We start from the raw sequence: 17,059 nt of genomic DNA, 5'->3' as shown, positions 1-17,059 counted from the left end.
TAAAACTGGGAATGAGCTTGTGAAACTACTTGAAGGGGTCCAGAAACCCAAGGAAGTTGCAGTGATACGTTATAAAGCGCATCAGAGCGGCAATTCAGGCACTGCAGGAGGAGATGGAAAAGCAGATGAGGCAGCCATACGAGCAGCTGTAGGTGGAACTGTAAATCTATGACCTACCAGGAAGGAATCGATAAGTACCTCAGAAAATACAACAAGGAAATTAAACTGGCTGAATTTATAAACTGTGTTAAAGATTCGATTGGGTGGTGGATCAACAGGGACACTGGGACACTGAAGCAGTAAGGTTCTGCTGGAAGAAGTAATCCTGGAGTTACACACCCCGTGGAGGCCACAGTCTAGGGGCAAGGTAGAAAAAATGAATCAAACTTTGGAAGGACAAATAAGGAAACTGTGCCAGGAGACACTGTTAAGTGGATGCAGGTTTTACCAACAGTGTTACTCAGGCTTTGGGTAACTCCCAGGGCACAGGAAAAAGCAAGCCCATTTGAAATACTGCACGGGAAGCCTTCTGCTGGGAATTTGGCTGGGAAGCCTGATCAGATGCATGTAACTGTGAACCAAACACTTACAGATTTTCTTTCCTTCTTAGCAAAAACTTTGAGTCTTATCCACAGATACATCCCAGTAACAGCACCAATCCCATTACCTGCACCGGTTCACTCCTCTTCTCCTGGAGATTAGCTTTACCTGAACCTGGAGGGAAGACCCCTAACTGAGAAGCATACCCCTAACTGAGGACCATACCTGGTGCTGTTACGGTCAAATATTGCTGTGAAGCTTAGGGGGATCGACCTGTGGATTCGTTACAGCCAAGTGAAAGCTGCTCCTCCACGGCTGTGCAAAACTGGAATAACAGAGCCTTTGAAATTGAAAACCAACAGAGTTAATGGACTATAAATGTCTAGTCTGAGATGGTATAAATTGAAGTGTATCTTTATTAGTGTGATCTGCGTTATATAGAGAGAGATAGAGATTTTCTGTGTAAAGGTGTAAGCTTCCTTAAGTTAGAAAATGAGGGGGTAAAAAGCATTAAATGCGTTAAAGCATTTTGTTGGTTGAGTGTAGCCAGAAAGCCAGGAGGCAAAAGAAAACAAGAAGTGGTTTTGAATCCCTGAAGCCAGAACACCCCTTTGGAACGGACAGCTTCCCTAATGGGCTTTCTGAACTCCTGCAGTGGTTGTCTTCTTGGCTTCTAGATCTGAAATTAGGGATGAAGAAAATTTTAGTCCTATCAATATGGTTGGTAACATTCTTTGTTTGCATATACCTACTCACAGGGTGCACCTGTAGGTAGGTGCTGCACCAGGTTGATGGATAGGTGAGACTACCCTAATATAAACTACATAAGTCTCAAAGGGGGGAATTATGATGCCAGTAACTAGTTAATTTTGTTTCATTAACTTTGTTTCATGAAAAAAGATGTTAAATAGGTATTTCAAGGCAAGGGCAAAGATGACCCAGGTCTTAAAGATATTGAAAGGATGAATAACTAAGAAACTACTTAATCAAGAAGTCATTTTGTAAGGAAGAAATCCAGCACACATGCTTTTGAGTTAGTTACTAATCAACCTGTTGGAAACACCTGGCTGGAAAACTACATTAAGATTGATATACTATGAACCGTCCGTGAACTATCCTCATTACAACACTAAAAATCACACCCCTGGTCTGAGGAGCCACAGCACGATTTTGTCATGTCAGCGGCATGCTAACCATGTAACCAGCTGGAAATTGGAGGATTGTTGTGATAAGAGCTTGTATTAAGCGTGGCTTGGGAAGTGCCTGCTTCGTGGGAAATCACCTGGTACCCAGACTTGTGCAGTGCTGAAATAAAACAGCAGCTCAGCCACAAACCCCACGTTTGAGGAGTTTCAAGTTGTGTGGCCAAACATACACGGCAGCAAAAGACCAGAATGACACAAGGTCCCTATTTTTCCCCTTTCCAGTTTTATACTTTACTGGTTTTGGCTGGGTGGATCTTGCACGAGGGGAGAAGATTCAAAAGAAACAGGCTTCTCTACGAAGCCTTTGGAGGGATGCTAGCAAAGAGGAGAGAGAGGCCATTTCCCACAAGAGGCATTAGCAGGAGACAGACTGAGTGGCCCCTCCCCAGAGAAGGAACAAAACCTAGAAAGGCAGGGCACAAGTGTGACTTTAAAATTAAAAATAGGTGGTTTTTTTAATTATTATTATTTTTGAAAAAGCACACAGGCTTGGCAGCATTACAGCCCTTAACGACAAATAAAATCTGAGTATGGAGAACGGATGCAGAAGCACCCGATTAGCTCTTACACATCTTTCTGGGGCACAGGGAAAGGAGGTTTAGAAGACAGCATTTTGGGCGTATTTTTGATGGTGCGTGTCAGCTGGAAAACCGAAATGGTTCGTCAGCCCCCTGGCCTTTTTTTACTTTTCAGCAGGGGCAGATGTCAGGCTGTACAGCAAGGTAGCAGCTAAGCTGCAGCTCTCTGCACATGAGACTTCAGCCACAGCAATCAACCAGATGCTGGAAGCTTCTCCAGCCTACAGGAGTCGGGGGGGGTTCAAAAACCCAGCCCTGTGCAGCAGGCCCTGTTGTTCTTCTCACCACAAACCCAGCACACCTTCATCGCCAACCTCACCTTCATCTCCAGCTAACCGAGGCTGACAGATGCGTTAGATGTGCATAAAATCCCTTGCAAACAGTACCAGGTGTTACTCTAACATCTGTAGCCATGACACCCTTCCAAATTATTTGATTTTTTTTTTTTTTTGCATTACCCAAATCTCTAAGGAAGAACTCAGTGCTTTGTGCCTCGGTCCTGATCGCACAACATTTCCTTGGCAACAAGGGCTTTTCTTGCATGATACAGGTGGGAGGAACAGCAATTTTCTTCCATTTCAGCGTAATTTAGCAGAGGAATACAAGAGCAGAAATAACACCACATGCCCAGTGAGGCTGACACTTCGCAGGGATTTACAGGACTCTGAATTGGGCCTGAGCAATCGGGGCTGTCACAAGCCTTCATGCAGGAACCAACGATTTTTGTGGGCAATCTTCTGACGTGCTTGTTCTTAATAAATACGAACACCAGATCATAACAGTTACTTGTCAACTAGCAGAAGGGGGGAGGGTTGTTTTTGGTTTTACTGTTCAGTGCTGTAAAGCTGTCCCCCATCTAGAAAAAAAAGACACCAAAAAATGGTGTTTTGAGCTAAATGTGCTTCGAAACCCACTGGCCACCCATCCCGCGGTGCTGCCGGGCTGGGGACGGCGCAGCAGAGGCGCCAGCGGCGCTCCGGCAAGGCGGCAGCCGGAGCTGGAATGCACCGAGGGCCCCTGAGGACACGAGTTTCCACTGGGCTCTTCCTCTGCGGGATATAAAATCACAAACAAGAAGGAGCCTTTGGCCATTGTTTGCCGGGGAAGGGGGGTGACAGGGAGAGGGCACGCGGCGCAGCCTGCCAGAAGGCACGGCTGAGCTAAGGAAGTCCTGCCTGGGCTTCGGTGTATCCGCTCCTCTCCAGGAGGGGCAGGGGGAGGCAGGAAGGAGAGAAAATAGAGAACAAACGATCATACAGCCCTTGAGAAAAACCTGTCTGCTCTCGGAGAGCGTATGAAGCCCCAGCATGCAGCACCTCTCGCTATACAAAAGAGAAAGAGGAAAGAAAATCCCACCGGTTCTTCCGCTACCGTGTTCTAACACTGAAAAAAAAAAATGGGAGGAAACAGATGTTAAGCTCTCCAGCATCAGGAAATTATCTTTTTCATGAGGGTACGCTCACTGCGGCGTATTTAGGTGAAAGAAGCAGCAAGAGAATCGCGACTTCTGCCCCTTTCTGTCTACGTCTCCACGGACGTTTCAGCCTCCCGGTGCTGCTCCGAAGGACCAGCCCCAAGGCAGCTCGCACATTTTTGCAGCGTGCACCCAGCGGCAGGAGCCCCTGCCCAGCCTGCAGGTACAGCAGCACGCAGCTGCCCACGCCACAGGTTGCTCAGCCCCTGCAGGAGTTCAGCATCTGCCAGGTACGGGACAAGACGGACACTTTGCTGCTGCCATTTGGACAGGCACGGTGGTATTGGAGCTATTTTTTTTTTTTTAAATAGAGATGGAAGGAGTGAGGAGGAGAAACTTGGGTGAAACATCTGCTAAAGGGATCGCCAGGCCGTCAGCAAGCGCAGTTATGGCTTTCCAGTGCCCGTAGGAAGTGACCACAGCATTTAAGCAGCATTTCACACACTCTGCAAAACGCATTACACAAAAAGTTTAAAAAAAAAAAAAAAAAAAAAAAAAAAAAAAAACTTTAGGAGCAGGAGGTGGACAGGAGATCAGTTTGGCTCCCTCTCCAGCCAGGAGGGCACGGATCTTGGTGAAACACCAAGCAGTGCTCAGTGGCACGGGGGGATCTGCAGCCACGGTCTCACCACGGTCCGTACGGAACTCAAAAACTTTGGCTTGAGTAAATCAGTGCGCTCAGGTATAACTTAATCGTCACTTCCTTCCCGTTTCAGGAAGCTTCAGACTTTGTGCGATGGCTGAACACAATGAAATCAGAGCAGGAGGCTGATTCGCCTGCAGCTGAGGGACAGGCAGGGCTGCTCAGCTGCATCTGTCAGATACATTGGGCTTGTGCTGCAGGGGAGGGACCAGCTCCCTGCTAACACCAGCCCCACACTCGGGGCTCTGTGGGCTTGAGAAAACACCGTGGTGGTGCAGAGAGGTGCCAAGCAGCTCAGGGGGTACCAACACCCGGCCCTGAGCCCTAAAACCTGCTGCCAAGCCAGCAGCAGCTCTGCATCTGCAGTGCTTGCACAGAGGAGAGGAGAGCTGCCTGCTGAGTCCTCACACAAAGCCAAGCAGCAGAAACTTGAGAAGAAAACTTGGGTGGATGAAAATCCACACTCATTTGGATCAAAAGGTGGAGAAGGTATAAGTATATATATATATATATATATAGTTGCAGCATTAGCCCTTGCACACCTGTTCACATTTTCAGAAACCCTTTTTTTCGCTATTCTGAATCGTTTTGCTCTCCAGCAAATAAAAGTAAGGTGAATATCAACTAGATCTGAAAGGATATTTTGCTGTTTACACCTCAGATGCACAGGTACCAGAACAAAATAAGGGAGTCAGAAAACACGTCTATCCTCCAGAACAAGGCTATGTTTTGATGCATAACAGCTGCTTCCCCGGATCTTCTCAGGTGTTTGGCACTGACTGTGGCCATCGTAACAAAGAAATAATTGTCATCACATTACTTAGGCTGTTCAGTGGTCACTTAAAAGTAGTTACGTACATATAAGAACATTTAATTACAATCCCAGTAGCAGCTGTAGATATTCTGATACCACAGTGATGAAATGCTACAGTGCAGGCAGACTGTGGGGTCTACATCCACACACACCCCACTATCAGTTCAGTCCCAAATTGGAGCTGACCCACAAGGCTCATCACTCCTGGCTCCCCCCAGGACTCCCTGGGAATTGAACCGCACATCTGAGAACGTCCAAACGCATCTATAACCTGCAGCAGGCTTGGTGCTGTGACTGCTTCCCTGGAAAAACGACACTGAACTTGTTCCAGCCACGAGCCACTGGCCGCAAGCTTCAGGAGGGCACTGGGAGGCAACGGGCTCCTGCTGCTCGCACACAGCTTTGCATTCCCGGTCAGCCAATTCAGTTCCTCTGCAGCTTCACAGCGGTGACATTTCCCTGCGCTGAATCCCTTAAAAATACTTTCCTTCCCCAGAAATCGTTCAGGAAAAAAAAAAAAAAAAAGCATGGCTGTCAGTAGCCTCAGCATAAGGGCAGAAATCGGCAACCAGCATTCAGCGTGTTGTATCGTACACAAAGATAGTGTCCAAATAATTGTCTATTGTATCCCAAAGACGGTACAGGAAGGCTCTTCCCCTCGCAGGGAGCCTAGAGGTCACACATGCTTCTGCCATAACATTTGCTATAAATAATCCTCGGCTGAGCACAGGTTAGGGCCGGTTACAAAGCAGAGAGAGGCAGGCACTGAGCTCCTATCGGCTTCGGCCATGAGCTCTCCCCAGAGAGTGCAGGCTCTACCCTATTGTTCCTGCTCAACTGTTTGAAAGAATTATTTTTTCCTTGCTTCTGTTGTTTGGGGGCTTTATGTATTATTTTTTTCCTTTGTCATGGAATCACTACGAGAAAAATTAGTGCCATCTTACGTGGCAGCTCGCCGATGCCAGTAGTGCAGTCAGGTGCGGAGGGTCACACTCCTGCACAGATTGCTGCGGCTCCAGGCCTCGCACGCTGTGTCTCTGCGTTAACGTGTGAGCAGGCTGCAGAGAGACCTGCACGGACTGGAGAGCTGGGCCACCACCAACCATGTGAAGAGCAAGAGCAAGTGCCGGGTCCTGCACCTGGGACAGGGCAACCCTGGCTGCACGCACAGAACGGGCAACGAGATGCTGGAGAGCAGCCCCGCAGGGAGGGATCTGGGGGTTGTGGTTGGCAGCAAGCTGGATATGAGCCAGCAGTGTGCCCTGGCAGCCAGGAGGGCCAACTGTATCCTGGGGTGCACCAAGCACGGCATCGCTAGTCAGCCGAGGGAGGTGATTGTCCCGCTCTGCTCTGCCCTGGTGCGGCCTCACCTCGAGTGCTGTGTGCAGTTCTGGGCACCACAGCACAAGAAGGACACGAAACTGTTGGAGGGTGTGCAGAGGAGGGTGATGAAGATGTTGAGGGGCCTAGAGGGGAAGACGGCTGAGGGCACTGGGCCTGGTCAGCCTGGAGAAGAGGAGGCTGAGGGGGGACCTCATTGCAGTATACAACTTCCTCGAGAGGGGCAGTGGGGAGGCAGGTAACCTGCTCTGTGTAAACCCCAGTGCTAGGACCCGCAGGAATGGCGTTAAGCTGAGGTAAGGGAGGTTTAGGCTGGCCATCAGGAAGAGGTTCTTCACCAAGAGGGTGGCTGCACACTGCAGCAAGCTCCCCAGGGAAGCAGTCACTGCACCAAGCCTGTCTGAATTTAAGAAGCGATGGGACTGTGCACTCAGGCACATGGTCAAAACTTTTGGGCAGACCTGTGCGGTGCCAGGAGTTGGACTTGATGATCCTCATGGGTCCCTTCCAACCCGGGATATCCTATGGCTCTATGATATTTGTGTGCTGACACCGGCCCCAGATACACACGCAAAGCTCGGGAGGACACCGAGCACCTGGTTCTGCTCAAACGTTTTAAAGAATGATTTCGGCAGATTTCTCACCAGCTCCTTCGCACTGACCTGAGAAGTCAAAGGGTACGAGGGTGTACTCCATCGCCTCCCTCGAAGTCCTGCGCCTGTCTCCAGGCCCACAGCGGGGTGGGATTTCCCCTCTTCTTGTCCCCCCCCCGGCCTTGCTCTGTACCGCAGCTTGGACAGGAGCCTTCACTTCTTGAAGCTTTCTCTACCAAGCAGACAGAGCCATCCCCGTCCCACAGGGGGACGGGGGGGGAAGCAAACTGCCGTGACCACGGCCTCCCTTGAGGCACAGGGGGCCTGTGGCCGTGGAGGGCAGCGGGTATCGGCTCCAGACAAGTGAAATACTGCCTGGTGCTTCTCGGCAAGAGACAAACCACGGGAGGCCTCACAGTGGCAGCTGGCGTTGCCAGCGGTGAGGTTCCAAGAGCGTTGGCCCCGCCCCTGCTGGTGGCACTATGATGTGTCACAAGGTGCCTCCGAGCCTTCTCCCCGCAATGAAAAGAACCTAAACAGCCGCTTTTTCACCCACTGCCATCGTGGTCTGGCCACCACCACACCGCTCACCCAGGCTGGCACGCCGGGTGGCCGCTTGGCAGAAGGCGCTGGTGGGGTCGTGGGGCTTGGAGCCCGTTTTGGGGGCAACGCTGCCATCGTCAGAGGGCTGACCCCGTGCCCGCTGAGCCCAGTGCCGGCCCCACAGTCCCCACAGCTCAAGGCTTTCTTAGCTCCTCGATGCAGCCCTGCCCTGCCGTCCCCACACCAAACCCAAACAAGCAGCTTTTAAGCCGGCCCCGCTGCACGGCGTCGCCCACGTGGCTTTTCCCAGCAAAGGGGGCTGTCAGCTCGCATTCCTCATGCACCGGGGACCCCACTCGAGCCAGCAGCGGTGTCTGAGCGGAGGGAAGCCGCGTCCGATCCAATTAGCATCATTACCAATGAGCTTTTTCATCCCTCAGCCACGTCCCATCCTCTGCGCACACACAGGCGGCCGTGCCGAGCAGAGCTGCTCAGGGCACCCAGCTGGGACAGCGGAAGGACGAGCCGAGCTGACCTCATCAAGGCCACACTAATCCCTTTTTTAGGGTTAAAAAAAGCAGAACAGCTGAGCGGGAGCAGCTAAAGTTTCTTTTTATCTTTGAAAAGAAAATAAAAGTCAGTTTGCAAAATCTGTCGAGTTCTCTGGGTGCTACCCCAGCGCTGCGCCTTCTCCTTGGCTCCTTCAGGAGCCAGTGCTGGACCCTGGCTGTGGGCTGACGCCTTCCTTCCTGTAGTAAAGCGACGGGCTGTCCCATATGCTCACCACATCCCTCCCTTGAAATAAAATCTCGTCAAGGAGCCATTCTATGCCCACCCCACTTCAGAAACAGCAGAAGAGCGCTCCCTGCATGGTGCTGGTGCCCAACACCCGGCACCTGGGCTGCACAGTGCCTGGAGGCACGGGGACACAGCCCCCAGGTGTTTTCAAGGGTTACTGGTCCCTGCAGCACATTCCCACACCAGTTGTGATTCATCATCCTCATCAGCGGAGTGGAAAAAGTGACCTCTTCCCCTGGAGGAGCCGAAAGAAGTGCGTAAGAAGTATTTAAGGACATGGGCTTGCCCAGCAGGAAACCTGTGCAAAACTCGCATCCCACAGCAGCCAGGGAGATCTTCCACCGACTCCAGGAGCTCCTGGGCTCTTCCCTGCCTTTCCCTAGAGGTGAGGTTCTGACCCAGCTCCACAGCCCCAACCGAGCTGTCATTCATCCAGCTCAGAGCAAGGCCTCCCCAGAACCTCACAGCTAGAAATGTTTTAGACCCCACGAGGATGAGCCCTGGTTTATCACCAACAGCAGGCACACAGACCTTGTCCCAGACAGCTTCGCCTCTGGAAATTCTCCTGCACATCCCCCGGATCCCAGCGAAGACAGCTGCCCTCAGTACAAAAAAAAAAAAAAAAAAAAAAAAAAAAAAAAAAAGATTTCCCTAAATTTCCCCATTTAGGTGCCTGTACTAACCTTGACCTAGTGACCGCAGTACTCTTTTTGGCACTGCACTTACCCTCACAGCAGAGGGGATCTAAAGAAATGGGGCAATGCTGCTGAGAGGGGTTTCTCCAGTACCACCAGCCAGACCCGGTCCCCAAATCAGCAGACCCTTCCTGCTCCCAGCACACATCACACCTCCACCAGTGCGTCTGGAGGGAGACAACGATGTTTTTGCTTCTCCAGCCGGTGCCAAACAGAAAAGAGCCATCAGGTCCGTGTGCCCTGGCCATGGCACTGCGCGGATCCACGCAGCCGCCCTGCCGCAGCAGTAATTACAGGATAATCAGCACCCTGGAGCTTCCAGCTCTGTCAAACACAGGTTGGCTCATGTCCTGAAATGCATTTGTTTACTTACATGAAGCCTATTCATTTCAGCCTCGGTGCTACCCGGTGGCCAGAGCCCTACCTGCTCCTGCGCTGAGTTCCCAAGCGGGAAAACCAAAACAGCTTCTGGGTTGCCTGCACTCGTGGCTGGTCTGGAGCTGGCCCCAGTGGCACTGCAGCCCCTGCTCTGCACTGGCACCCAGCAGGTGTCCTGGGGGCTCCAGGTTGGGTTCAGGTTGTTCACACAGCTGCTGCGGGCGTAGGGCACCAGCTGCATCCATTTGGCATCCAAAAACGGCGAGGCAACGAGAAACGTCAGCTGGAGGCACCAGGTCTAAGCCGGGGAAGTGACACCACCTGCAGCGCTCGCCCCGCTCCAGCACAAGTCCAAGCAAAGGACAAAAAAGCAGAGCAAGGAAAAGGCAGCGCAGGGAGGTTTAAGGCTAAAACCAGCCTGAGGACAGTGGAAAAGTCCAGCGGGAGATGGCAGAGCCCCGCGGCATCTCCTGGCCACCCCCCTCCTACAAGGAGACGCTCCGAGCACAGTGGAGAGCCCTTAATGAGTTTAAATCTGCCCCGTTTCACTTGTGCTAATCAAAAGTGCCTATTGTGTGCAAAAACAATGCCCACTGCTAGCTCTTGGAGCTCTCAGAAGCCCTGGCAGTGTCCATGCTCGATCCAGGGGCACAGCAGGCACGCGGCTCCGCTCTGCCACCCGCCGCAGCTCGGTGCTCGCCCACTTGCAGGACGGCAGCAAAAAGGGGAAGAAAAACCCAGTGGCAGGGAGACGAGGGCCTTGGAAGGCAAGGCGAGGAGTGAGAGAGCATCCCTGCAGCGAGGGGGAGCGCCACCGGACTTCAGAGCCTTCAAACCCTCTTCCTGCTGCTGGCACGTGAGTCGTACCCCAAAAAAAATCACATGTTGACGGCGAGAGAGGTTTGCAGGGTGAGGAGCGGGCGGGGTTTTGCGACTGGGATCACGCAGCATGGGAAATACGGGCTGTCGCTGCCAACCACCCGAGCCACGAGGATTAGTGCAGGAAGAAAACGAAGCGGAGGAAGCAAACACGGGAGTGCAGCGCTCGCTCACGCCGCTGGGATAGGGAACCGAGGCACGGGGAGGTTATAGGTGTCCTTCCTGCCTTACGTGATTCACTGTCACCCCACGAGCCCGGCGAGGCTGTGAGAAGCAGTTGTGAAGCACCGTGGCCGACCGACCCTGCTTTCCCTCCGAGCTTTCCTTACCGCTGAGGATTCCCATCAAAAACCCAAGCAGAAAGGGACAGATAAAAACCGTGTCTGGACACAGGTATGGACAGAGCTCGAGAGCTTTTTATCTTTCCACCCTGCAGCACAACATGAGCTCAGAGCCCCGCGGCAAGGCCCTGCTGCCACCCCCAGCCAGCCGCAGGAGAGGACATTTGGGATGCACACGGTGGGGAAGCACCCTCAGCACCCTCTCCAGCCCTGCTTGTGATGCCTTTCAGCAAACGTCAGCGTCGTTCATTTTTCGAAGAGGGGCTGAAACCATTTCCTACACCCTCAGCCCTAAAATTCCTTTCACGGTTAAAGTTACTCGCAGTGAAATACACAGAGTACATGTGTCAAAAAGCCAGGTTTTGAGGAGAACCAGGCACCCAGCAGCAGCAGGCTGGGCGCTGGCAGCCCTGCACCTGAAGGGGAGCAGGGGAGAACCCCGGTCAGCCCCACCGGAGCAACGTTTGAGGACAAAAAAAGCAAAGCCTCGATCCCAAGACCTCCACCTGTTTGATGGCCAAGCCGACTCTGCTCTGCTCACCCCACGTGCTACCAAAATTTTAACGACGCTTCCAAAATGCCCCCTTCTGGCAAATTACAGCTCGGGTTTGCGGGTCACAGCCCGGCAGACAAAGCCCTAATAAATCTGTCGTTTAACGGAAAATCAGCGCTGTCGGCACCGAGCGCAGACACGAGGCTCTGCTCCGACACAACGTGGTGTAACCACCTAAAGTGACTAGGCAAATTAAACTAAAATCCCCATTTTAAAGAAAACATACAGGGAAGATCCCAGCACGAGGGAAGATCCCAGCATCTCTACAGAGTCTTTGTGCCTTTCAACGCGTTAATTTCCAGGCTGTGTACCTGCGTGTTTCATGCTTGCTTTTGCAGACAGTAAATTATCACCGGCAATCCAAAGACCCTGGGTACCTGCTGCTGGGTACCCTGACCCCAACTGAAGCCTTAATGGTTAATCAGCAACACCCCTTAACACCCCACATCAGGCCAAACACAACGCACCCAAACCCAAGCAGCCCCACGCCCGAAGAGCTGGTGATGCCCTGGGATGGGGCACAAACTGGGCACCCCCCGGGGTACCTCTGGTACCTGTTTCCCCCCTCCCCAAAACCCATCGGTCACGATGCCGTGCAGGGAGCGGGCAGCGTTCCCCAACTACTGGATTTAAGCAGTAGGTTTTTAGGGGGTCCCTGCCAGGGCTGTTCAGGGTCTGAGATGCCGGGGGCTGCGTCCCGACCCCGCTCTTACCTCAGCGCATGGCCCCGCTGCTGGACGGTCCCGGTGTCCCCGCTGCCGGGGAGCTGAAACGTTTTAAAACACACCCCAAAAAAAATAATAATAACAAATTTTAAAGTTGAAAAGTGACGGTGCGAGTTATTCCAAGTAAAAAAAAAAAAAAAAAAAAAATTAAAAAGTGGAAAAAGGGGGGGACGGAAGGGAGGGGGGTGGAAAGGAGGGTGCCCGTGCCATGCACTGCCCCGGGCTGCCGCCCCCCCCGGCCCCCCAAACCCCTCCGTGCCCCGGTCCCCTGCGGAGCCCCCCGGCCCCCCGGGGAGGGCTCAGGGCGAGGCTGGGGCAGCCCCGGAGGGGCCGGGGGGTGCCCCGGGGTCCGGGGGCCGCCCTCGGGCAGGGGGACGCGGGGGGCACCCGCCGAGGCCCGGGGCGGGCCGCGGGGCTCCGCCGCCCCCGCGCATCCCCCGCAGCCCCGTCCCGTCGGGGCCCGCCCGGCACCGGCCGCAGGGGCACCAAAAAAAAATAATAATCAATCAAATAGTAATAAAAAGCGAAAAAGCGACTCCTAAAAGCGGGTCTCCGGCTGGATGCGAGCGGGGGGGTCCGGAGAGGGGCCCCGTGTGCCCCGCCCCGGCCCCGCTACGGCCCGCGGAGGAAGCGCGGGGGCGGCTCCGCTCCGGGCCGGCCGCCACCGCCCCGCCGGGGCCGGGACATACAGGGACCCGACGGCTAAATGTCTCCTTTATTTCTTAAATAAAAACGACAACGACGACGTTTTTGGGCCATTCTAAAACTTAGGAGAAACGAAATCATTATTAGAAAAGGTTTAGGGGGTGTAATTGGTGCTTTTCCACTGAGAGGGGTGGTTGGGTGAAGGCACGGTGTTCTCCGTGAGGGGCAGGTGTGTGCTGCAGAGGGGCGGCTTAATTGGACCCCACAATTAAGTGCAATTGCAACCATCGTGTCAGCTGTGTGAGCCCAGAGCATCCCAGCCGCCTTGCCGGCCACCAAACGTCTTGTCTGGGCAGGCAGCACCGAGCCCCTTCTGGCCTCCTACACCCTTGGCCTCCTGAAGGGGACACGGCCTCTGAAGGAGCCAGGACTTTGAAACGCAGGCCCGCTCCCACTAAACATAACGTTTTATTTTGGTTCTGTGGCTCGCAGTGGAAACTGGAGCAGGGCCTTCTCCCATTTGGGCTTCACTGCCAGGCCCCGCAGTGCCGTTCTTCTGGGTATCAGCCACGGCTGCTACGCCCACGCCGACCTTGGGAAGCAGCAGGAGCAGCACCACAGCTGTAGTCCTTCTGGACGGAGCTTCAAACCTGCAGGGAACACCAGAAAGCAGTGGGAAGCCCTTAAATCCCGATTCTGCCAGGGACATTCCCGGGTACTTACCCCCACAGAGCTAAATGACAGAAATTACAGCCAGGCCACAAAAAACCGGTCACAAACAGGGCAAGAAATAAACGATGAGATCGGATGGAGGCTCCTTCGGGCGTTTCCCAAGGCCCACCAGGGGAGGAACAGACCCTGAAGGGCTGTGAGGAGCAGTGGAGGCGGACACGAGGCCTGGTGGAGCCGAGCTGCCATGCCAGGGCATTTCCCTGTGTCTGGAGGCGACGCGGTGGCCTCCGAAATGCTGTCCCTTCCCTCGCTCTTCACCTTTGCCCCCGCAGGCACCATGCTGCAGACCCTGCTGTAGGGTGAAACTGCTCCTAATGAGAAGGGGAGAGACAGAAAAGTGATAAGGAGTTAACTTCCAGAGTCCCCTTGGAAACCCAAAGTTGTTTGGAGTGTGAAGACCCAGGGTCGGCAGGTTCCTCGTCTCCTTCCCTTTCCTGCTGCACTTCATTCGCACCATTTCAGATGATAGAGGTTGCCCAGACCCTAAATTCACCTGGATCTGGAGCCTGCCCTGTGCCCTAAATGCACCCAGTCAGCTCTCCCACCCTGACATGCTTCCTTCTGGCTTCTGGCCTCCAGCCGAGACCTGGCATGGAGCTGGGCACCATTTTCTCCAGTGCCCGGCCCCACAGCCCGCGGCTCCCTTGTTGAGGTGACCGCGGGCCAGGCCCCACAGTCTGGTGCCAAGCAGAGAAAAACACCATCTCCAGAAACCTAAAAAATCCCTATTCTGCAGCGCTCTGCCCCAAACCGGGCTGTCCCACACAGCTGCCCCCAACCCCTGAGCACTGCCACAGCCCGGGCTGGGGAGGGGAGGCAGCGACGGGCAGGGCCTGGCCACAGCGAGTGGGAACACAAGGACACGTTTCCACCTATTAACTCCACTTCCTTCGCTTCCTGCAGCCTCACGGCAGCGGGTTATTAATAGCACGTCGCAGACAAGCACCGCGGCCAGCCCAGGATCCGGCCTCCCTGTCACAGCCACTCGGCAGCCGTGGAAAACCCGCACGCGAACACTGCGAGCAGCCCGTGGGGAAAGAAATAAAACGAGGAGTCTGCCACGTGCCTTGGGGAGCTCCCCCAGCTGCCTGGTGCCTTCTGGAAGCTCCGCACCTCGCATCTTGTGGGAGGCCAGTGACCAGCAGCTTGCAGCCCTGCCTTTACGGTTAGAAGTTTGCTCACGGTGGTGCTGAGATCTTCCAGCCTCGTGGCAGGCTCCAGCACAGGAGCCAGCTCCGCGTTTGTGGGGAGCAGCCGGGGCCATACCCCAGACCTGAGCTCCTGCACCCCTCCGGGGGAGCTTGGGGTCACCCCAGCACCTCTGATGCATTTGGGAAAGCAGAGACCCTGCAAAATGGGCCTGGCAAGGGACTTCTGGAGAACTGCCTCCTCCTCCTGGGACGGGAAGAGGAAATCAGCAGTCCCTGGGGAGGACATGTGAAGCAAGAGAGCTCCTGGGATGCCACGTGGGACCACGCAGGGCCGATGGACAGGAGCTCCTCCACCCAATGCTGTGGGCCAGACGCCGACACAGCCACGCAGGGGATGTGGCATCATGGACAGAAAGGCTTCTCCCACCCTACCCCATCCCTCCAGCTCCTCTCTCAAACCCCAGCCAGTGGGGACATCCAGCACCCCGTGACCCACAGCCCCAGCACCAGGGTTTGCAAATCAGGCAGTGAACAAAGAAAACAAAACAATAACAAAACTCATAACATCGGTGGGGTCAGGGCTGCGTCAGGCAGACTCTGGCTCGGCTGCTTTCCTTCTAGCTCAAGCCGTTTCACCACACCAAGTGAGCGAATAAATCCCTCTATTTATCTCCCAGCATTTGTTTCCTCAAGTCCTGTTTTCCAAAGTCAACCTTAATCACTCCTTAATCATATTTGATGCTCCTCTGGCTTCAAGCATCCCTTAATCCTGTCCTGGAGACCCTTCCCATATCCAGCCGGGGCTGCCACCCCTCCCGGGGCTCCATCCAGTGATCGTGTCCTCGCGTTGGCTTTTGCTCTGGACACGCCTGGCTCCTTAGCACCCAGAGGTGGCCTTGCACCAGTCTCAGATACTCCCTAAGGTGCTGGATGGCCCCACATCAGTCCTCTTCCACTCCTGGCTGGCATTTATGGGGATGACTCCGCTGTGCTGAAGAGCAGGAAGCAAACGGGCGCCTTCAGCCGCAGCAGCAGGAGCAGCAACGTCTCGCAAAGCCCCGGCATTAAAGCACGTGGGCGATCGTCTCCCCAGGATCTCCACCCAGGATCCTTCCTGCTTCGGAAGATTTATTTGATTTTTTTTCTTTTTTTTTTTTTTTTGGTAACACGGAAGCAAGAGCAGGAGGAAATACATAAAAAAACGGTGCCTGGGAGGCTGCAACCTCTGTCCTCCTTCCGCTCCTTGTGTCAGCGGTGGCTCCAGCCCCTGCTCTGGGGGAAAGCTGCGCTGCTCCCCCCCAGCTTACACAATCCCTAAGGCTTCTTGCGACGCCCTTACCCAGATGTGCCTCTGAAGGTGCAGCTGGAGCAGCAGCTTGCCGGGGGTGACGTGACCAGCGGGTGCCCAACACCATGGGTCGGAGCAGAGGGGACAGCATCCCGCATCCCCAACCCTGGGCCTGTACAGAAGATCAGAGGTTCTCTGCTTTAAACCATTGTAAAACTCAAAACACAAAGTGAATGCTGTGCAGGGTGGATATCCAGGTTAATATCGTGTGCATCGTGCTGATGTGCAGGGGGCTTTTTGAAACGGGGCACGATTCCTGGCTTTCCTCCCTCTCAAGGAGAGGACCAAAAGCCGTCCCTGGAGCAGAGCTTGCAGGTCCCACGGGTGGCACGGGGCTGAGAGGGTCCCTGATGCCCTCTGGTGCTGGGTGCTTTGCCCAAATCTGCTCCCTGCCCACCAGGCCGAAGGCGCAGGCTGTGGGGCTGGGAAATGAAGAGCTGCAGCTCCGGCACCCGGCAGCCCACGGCGCATCCCCAGCAGCCCCAAAAGGCAGCAGGAGGGGAGCGCTTGGGGCAGCTCCCCGGCACCAGGCACCGACAAACCCTCAGGTTTTGGGGCAAAGCCATCGGTGTCACAAAGCCGGCGCAGCCCAGGCCCAGCAGGGAACCACAGAAAGAGGTTTTTCTCCCCAAAACGTCTCATATGCAAAGATCTGGGCGCCCAGCACATGCGGAGCACGCTGCTTTGTTTCCTTCCACCCTGTCAGCCCCTACGGGGGCTTCCTACGCAGGGGCACCGCAGGCTGTAGGGTCACGGGCTGTGGGGTCACCGTCTGCAGCCGATACAAACCCGGGCAGCGCGGGGAGCATCGCTCCAGCCCAGGCGCTGCAATAACGGAGCTCTCCCTTAGAGGTCAGCCCAACACCAAAACCGGGCCCCAAAATCCGCAGGGCTGGAAGCGGTCCCTGCAAAGAGGAATCTGATGAAAGAGTGCATTTGGGGAGGGCAAGGGGTGCTCTCCGACACCTGCAGCCCTCACCTTGCTGCCTGCGGGGGGGTGCTGCTAAAAGCCGAGCTCTCATGTGTGCTCCCCAGCTCCGTAGGGTGGGGAAACCCTGCGGGGACAAAGCCCCGATGCCTCCA

General features: G+C 54.5%; 1 protein-coding gene across 6 annotated transcripts in view; it reads right to left on the bottom strand.

Annotated features, from left to right (window-relative positions):
* The window catches only part of ARHGEF9 (Cdc42 guanine nucleotide exchange factor 9), a 178,806-nt gene extending 166,147 nt beyond the window's left edge, over positions 1–12,659 (bottom strand). For 2 of the 6 annotated variants that reach the window (XM_084535003.1, XM_084535016.1), the window contains exon 1: positions 12,089–12,659. The gene's annotated coding sequence lies outside the window, so the exon portion shown is untranslated. The remainder of the gene's footprint in view (positions 1–12,088) is intronic. The other 4 variants (XM_084535015.1, XM_084535013.1, XM_084535014.1 and 1 more) reach the window with 2 other exon arrangements.
* Between the last annotated feature and the right edge of the window lie 4,400 nt (positions 12,660–17,059).

This window comes from Aythya ferina, assembly GCF_964211825.1.
Source record: "Aythya ferina genome assembly, chromosome: 13".
Lineage (NCBI taxonomy): Eukaryota > Metazoa > Chordata > Aves > Anseriformes > Anatidae > Aythya > Aythya ferina.
The sequence above is the reverse complement of the archived record's forward strand: the minus strand, read 5'-3'. Positions and strand labels throughout refer to the sequence as shown.